A 7500-nucleotide genomic window follows, 5' to 3' on the forward strand; every position below is an offset into this window, starting at 1 on the left:
GGGGGGGGGGGGGAGGGGTAGGGGGGAGGGAGAGGGGGAGGGGGAGGGGAGTGGAGAAGGTTGAAAAGGAAGGGGTTTAATGTGTTTGGGTCACTGAACAGAAGTCATACTTATAATTGATTGTGGTCTGACGAACAACAATATATATATATATATATAATATATATATTTATATATATATATATATATATATTATCTATATATATATATATATATAACTATATATATATATATACATATATATATATATATATATATATATATATATATAATGTTCTTTCTCTCTCTCTCTCTCTCTCTCTCTTTCTCTCTCTCTCTCTATCTATCTCTCTCTCTCTCTCGCTTTTTCTCACCCCCCCCCCTCTCCCTCCCTCTCCCTTCCCCGTCAAACAACCCCAACACACTAATCCCATACCATTCCCATAACGCGTAAAAGGATGACAGTATTATTCTGTGGTGTGTCCCAGCTCACCCCCAGACTCAAACACAAAGGAGTTATAGATGCCCATTTTGGCACACAAAACGGTACCAAAGACTACTGGCCGTACACAATACGTGCGTCTATGACAAGGTGGTCTTGTGGTATGACACTCGCTTTCGGATCGGAAGGTCCTGAGTCCAAGCGTAGTCATCGTTAAGTTATAGCCTGACACTGAAACCCAAAAAGACTGGCATTTTGACGTCATTATTTGTTTTTTTGCACCGCCTAGTGAGTTGTCGTTAGTAGAGCTCATGGAAACAAGTGATCCCATTGGTTGAACTATTTAACTATTTAATACAACTCACGATTTGTTTTCTTTTGTGGCCAAAGACTGGCATTTTGACGTCATTTTATAGTCAGTCTCAGGCTATAAGTTAACGATGGCTACCGTCCGAGGCTTCGAAGTATTTAACCCTCTCCTCACCAACCACAGGAAAATCGTTACATTTCCCACGATCCAACCAGCCATTTTAACATTCTGATTTCTTTTGCCCATCACAATATTTCAAGAAATTTTTGTTGTAATAACTATAAAATCGTGTGGCTATGTGTGGTCGTGTGGTAAGACACTCGCTTTCGGATCGGAAGGTCTTGGGTTCGAGCGGGTCTCACTCGGAGCAAAGTTAAGTCTTTGGAAAAGACTCTTTATTCACATTCTCTCACCGTACTCAATTATAAAATGAGCACCTGGCCGTTAACAGCGTTATCTCTGTCGGAATAAAATTGTAACACCGCCTAACAGACTTACATATTACGTATTGCTGTTGGCCAGGGACCCTTTGTAAAGTGCTTTGAGCACGTATAGATAGTATGCAGATGACGTCACTCAGGCCTTTGTTATTGTTTTTGCCATCCGCGTTTGTGAGTTGTTCTCACTAAACTGTATTAACCAGACTATAAAAGTTCATGGTTACACAGAGTTTGTGTGTTGGTCCGTTATACTTCCGGATGGCAATGTTGTGAACTCCTTGGCCAACCGCATTCTATCTTTAGTAGTTATCGGGCTATATCAAAGCTCAACTTTATAATATTCACGTCATATGATAAAAGGGCGTAAGCGCCAAACTACCCAAAAATGAGCTATTTATATCTTATGGAAATCCCCGATTGTCGGCTCACAATAGGGAATGAGATTAGCGGAACAGTAGCGTCCCTTGATTGGATGTCATCCATAGTCTGTGACGTCACCGGCGGAAAAGTTATTAGAGAGAGAACGCGAGGACGAGAGACACATGCGCACAACCAACATGACGTTCTCTCTCTAATAACTTTTCCGCCGGTGACGTCACAGACTATGGGTGACGTCCAATCAAGGGACGCTACTCTTCCGCTAATCTCATTCCCTATACTATCTGGGTCATCTAATAATATACGATTCTTGGACTCTTGCTTTAAGGAATTCCGGACGTGTTCCCAACCGCTGCACGAGGAACCCTCTGTAAAGTTAAGTGGATATTGCAGCGTGACTAAGTGGTACGGTCTTTGCTTCGTACCCGAAAGGTACCGAGTTCGATCACCCACCGCTGCGCTGAGCGGCCTTGAGCAAGTCACCTCGCCCTAGTTCAATTTGCGGCGCTGCACTGTGGCTGATGCTTGGGTTATTCCAGTCTTCCCTTGGAATAGACCTTAGAGACAGCCGCAGCTTCTAATGGTGGTCAAGCTACTTTATTATGACGGTCGACCCAATCTGCAAACTCTTCACCGCATTCGTGCACGCCGCAAACCCGCCCGGAAGCTTCGTCATAACACACCGTTGAACTAGATGCTTTGCGGTTTCGGGTTCTATTCCTAATCGGGCACCCAAGAGACAAATTTCCCCAATATGATTAATAAAGGGAATTTTATTTTATTTATATATATATATATATATATATATATATATATATATATATATATATATATGACTGACTTACTGACTTAAGGCCTTTCGCTTCCTAATCATCCGATCGGGACGCCTCAGCTGCCTCTCTAATCATCTGTGTCATTTCCTTCCACAGTCCACAATCTTTTGCTGTGGATGCTAAGTTCATAAAGTCTTCCTTTGATTTTAATTCTTTGTTATTTTGAAGGCGTTTTAGGTCTCGATTGAGGACAGTATAAATTGACACCTGTTGGCGATGAGATCTCAGCTCAGTGAATTGTCTTTTACCTCACTTATCAAATGCTTTTGGAGGATGAATATATATATATTGTGTATATATATATATATATATATATATATATATATATATATATATATATATATATATTGTGTGTGTGTGTGTGTGTGTGTGTGTGTGTGTGTATGCGAGCACCTCAAACGGAATACATTTTTTTACTTCGGACATTATGCCGACTGAAGACGTGGACGAAAGCCACAGAAACGAACGTCTTAGCCATATAATGTGAGTGACAATTTATATTGTATATATATATATATATATATATATATATAAAATAAAATATATATATATATATATTTATATATAATATAAATTGTCACTCACATTATATGGCCAAGACGTTCGTTTCTGTGGCTTTCGTCCACGTCTTCAGTCGGCATAATGTCCGAAGAAAAAAAATGTATTTCGTTTGAGGCGCTTGCATATATATATATATATATATATATATATATATATATATATATATATATATATATATATATATATATATAAATTGAATTTATCTCCCCTGACTTGTTTTGTTGAATCCAGTGTTGTCTCGTCACGTTTCGTCCACTTACAGAATCCAGTCGGTAACCAAGACAATACCATTGGATCTAATGGATTGGTCCTCACCTATTGACCCGGAAGTTGAAGATAACACAGAAATATGTGACCACCCAGTCTCAAAGCGGTTAAAACGTAGGGAGGCTTTAAGTGCTTGAACATTCCGCGAGGACGAGAGACGCATGCGCACAATCAACATGACGTTCTCTCTCTAATAACTTTTCCGCCGGTGACGTCAAAGACTATAGGTGACGGCCAATCAAGGGACGCTACTCTTCCGCTTATCTCATTCCCTATAGCCCATAAATATGAAACTTTGAGTTAAATTCTAGTTATGTTATGATGGTGGAAACTGGAGACAGTGGTTACTGACATTGCAACAACAAAAAAAAAAAAACAACAAAAAAAACAAAAAAAAAACAAAAAAAAACCCACTAATAATTTATATTATTTTCATTTTTAATTCATTTGGGGGATAAAAGGGGATAGGGGGGGTGTGGTTGGTTGATCAATTCCGATGTAACAGCGTTTAGAGACGCTGTGTCGCATATTATAAAAAAGTATTGCTTTTATGTAGGCTTTTGTGCTTGATTCAATCAATGGGTTTTACCAGCATTTTCATTTCTTAAGTGGATGGAACCACCGAAACCTATCTGTAAACAAGATTAGGGAGGGGGAGGGGGGGGGGCACGAGACGCATGCGCACAACCAACATGACGTTCTCTCTCTAATAACTTTTCCGTCAGTGACGTCAAAGACTATGGGTGACGTCCAATCAAGGGACGCTACTCTTCCGCTAATCTCATTCCCTATATTAAAACTGCGTCGTTGTTGTTTGAGTAGAATCTCACACTTGAGTATTGTTGTGAAGCTTTATCTAGGGAAAAGTAGCTGTCAGAAAGGCATGAGGCAAACCAAGGAAGTCCAGGATAGGAAATATGGAGGCAACAACTGAACTGGCAAAAAAGATAATCGACTGCTCGGTAATGGCCCTTGAGCGTGAAGAATAGCGTTCCATGACATTCAACCTCTGTAGGGAGACGGAACTCCAGTAAGGTAAGGTTTGTTATAAAAATGCTTTCACTTTTCCATAATGCCATCATTTTTTGTCAGTTTTATACTTAATTTTATGAAGCAAACCAAAACAAACTTTACAAGATGACATTTGGTATTTATTTGTCTTCAAACTTTGTGATTTCCAAAGTAAACTTGAGTTAGACTTTTTTGCATTGTAAGATTCAAATTGTATACAAACCATATGTTCATAAAAAAAGCACACAAAAATTACTGACCACAACAGAGAGATGATTTCCATTCAAGCTAAGGACCCCGGCCAGGGTCAGGACAAAACCAAGTAGTCTCATTCCAAGACAAAGACAGAAAGCAATAATTAGAAAACATATATTATAGGGGGATAGAAGAAATAGTAAGTGCCACCCTGCCCACAATGGGAGGGGGGGGGGTCACAAATTGACCCAACGACATGTAAACGGACATGCGGAGAGATAAACACACAGGAAAGCAGAATGATGAATATAGATAGTTCGAATTTAACGTCACTCAGGTCTTTGTTATTGTTTTTTGCCATCCGCGTTTATGAGTAATTCTCACTGAACTGTATTAACCTGACTATAAACGTTCCTGGATACACAGTTTTGTGTGTTGGTCCGTTATACTTCCGGATGGCAATGTTGTGAGCTTCTTAGCCAAGCGCATACTATCTATAGACAGTGTGTGCTTGGCTCAGAAGCTCACAACATAGTCACCCGGAAGTATAACGGACCAACGCACAAAACTATGTGTAACCTTGAAATTTTATAGTCTTGTTAATACAGTTAAGTGAGAATTACTCATAAACGTGGGTGGCAAACAAACAATAACAAAGACCCGAGTGACGTCAACTTCATTCTATTTATACAAACAGACCGACAGAGTTCAGGCAGGGAAAACGATAAGGATAAATGTAATGGAAAAACTGGATTAATAAACAAACTGACAAACAAACACGGACAAACAGACAGACATACAGACTAAGAGTCAGATGGAGAGACAGATAAGCATAAATGTAATGGAAAGATAGATTAATAAACAAACTGAAAAACAAACACGGACAAACAGACAAACATACAGACTGAGATTCAGATGGAGAGAGAGATAAGCATAAATGTAATGGAAAAGATGGATGAATAAACAAACTGACAAACAAACACGGACAAACAGACAGACAGACTGAGAGTCAGACGGAGGGAGAGAGAGAGAGAGAGAGAGAGAGAGAGATAGATAGATAGATAGATAGATAGATAGATAGATAGATAGAGATAGAGAGAGATAGATAGAGAGAGAGAGGGAGAGAGAGAGAGAGCGAGAGAGGGAGAGAGAGAGATAGATAGATAGATAGATAGATAGATAGATAGAGATAGAGAGAGAGATAGATAGAGAGAGGGAGAGAGAGAGAGAGCGAGAGAGGGAGAGAGAGAGAGATAGATAGATAGATAGATAGATAGAGATAGAGAGAGAGATAGATAGAGAGAGAGGGAGAGAGAGAGAGCGAGAGAGGGAGAGAGAGAGGGAGAGAGAGAGAGAGAGATAGAGGGAGAGAGAGAGAGAGAACTATAAAGGAAAGAACTTATAAATAAATGAGATATGCCTAAGAATAAATATATAGAAGAAAAATACGATATCTCATTTTCCCTAGCTTTCCTACAAACGGCGTAATGTAATCTGTCCCCAATACGTCTGTGACAAGCTGAAAAGAAGAGAAAATTGGAAATATCCCGGCTAGGATTCCCGTCTTAAATCCGGTAGAATGCAATACCCTTATATAAATGTATAGAGATGTAAACCCTTGGTTTGTTTACACATGTACACACGACACCAGCAGTGTGAAAGAGGGGGGTAGGGAAAGTTTGCAACAGAATCAGATCAATTTCTCGGCGACAAAAGATGAGAATGTTTCCTTTTAGATAACGGACGTGCCCTGGAAAGACAAGTATTCAAAAATTGAGTTGAGTTCTTGGAAAAAGGCTTTTAAATGCATAAAATTATTCTCTAACCGTAGTCAGGTGTAAAATCAGTACCTTGGTTGTCTTGGTCCGAATAAAAATTGCAATTATATCGCCTAACAGGCGTCATCATGTACCATCCTACATGTTAAATCTTGCTGTTGGATGGGAATCCCTTGTTCAGCGCTTTGGGCACGTTAAGTGGATATTGCGCTAAAAGCTCAAGTTTTTTAAAATAATAGTAATTAGTAATGGAATAGGAAGAAGAAGATGAAGAAGAAGAAGAAGAAGAGGAAGTAGAGGAAGGGGGAAGAAGAGGAGGGGGAGGAGAAGGAAGTGGTGGTGGTGGTATGAGAAGAAGAAGAAGAAGAAGAAGAAGAAGAAGAAGAAGAAGAAGAAGAAGAAGGAGGAGGAGAAGGAAGTGGTGGTGGTATGAGAAGAGGAAGAAGAAGGAGGAGGAGGAAGTGGTGGTGGTATGAGAAGAAGAAGAAGAAGGAGGAGGAGGACGTGGTGGTGGTGGTATGAGAAGAAGAAGGAGGAGGAGAAGGAAGTGGTGGTGGTGGTATGAGAAGAAGAAGAAGAAGAAGAAAGAGGAGGAGGAAGTGGTGGTGGTGGTATGAGAAGAAGAAGGAGGAGGAGAAGGAAGTGGTGGTGGTGGTATGAGAAGAAGAAGAAGAAGAAAGAGGAGGAGGAAGTGGTGGTGGTGGTATGAGAAGAAGAAGAAGAAAGAGGAGGAGGAAGTGGTGGTGGTGGTATGAGAATGAAGAAGGAGGAGGAGAAGGAAGTGGTGGTGGTGGTATGAGAAGAAGGAGGAGGAGAAGGAAGTGGTGGTGGTGGTATGAGAAGAAGAAGAAGAAGGAGGAGGAGAAGGAAGTGGTGGTGGTGGTATGAGAAGAAGAAGAAGAAGGAGGAGGATGAGGAAGTGGTGGTGGTGGTATGAGAAGAAGAAGAAGGGGGAGGAGGAAGTGGTGGTGGTGGTATGAGAAGAAGAAGAAGGAGGAGGAGGAAGTGGTGGTGGTGGTATGAGAAGAAGAAGAAGGAGGAGGAGGAAGTGGTGGTGGTGGTATGAGAAGAAGAAGAAGGAGGAGGAGGAAGTGGTGGTGGTGGTATGAGAAGAAGAAGAAGGAGGAGGAGGAAGTGGTGGTGGTGGTATGAGAAGAAGAAGGAGGAGGATGAGGAAGTGGTGGTGGTGGTATGAGAAGAAGAAGAAGGAGGAGGAGGAAGTGGTGGTGGTGGTATGAGAAGAAGAAGAAGGAGGAGGAGGAAGTGGTGGTGGTGGTATGAGAAGAAGAAGGAGGAGGAGGAGGAA

General features: G+C 40.8%; 1 long non-coding RNA gene across 1 annotated transcript in view; it reads left to right on the forward strand.

Annotated features, from left to right (window-relative positions):
- Positions 1 to 7500, forward strand: part of LOC144960610 (uncharacterized) — a 135181-nt gene that overhangs the window by 40615 nt on the left and 87066 nt on the right. The window lies entirely within an intron of this gene.

The sequence above is a fragment of the Berghia stephanieae genome, chromosome 15 (genome assembly GCF_034508935.2).
Source record: "Berghia stephanieae isolate SIO BIC M18660-M18661 chromosome 15, UCSD_Bste_1.3, whole genome shotgun sequence".
NCBI lineage: Eukaryota > Metazoa > Mollusca > Gastropoda > Nudibranchia > Aeolidiidae > Berghia > Berghia stephanieae.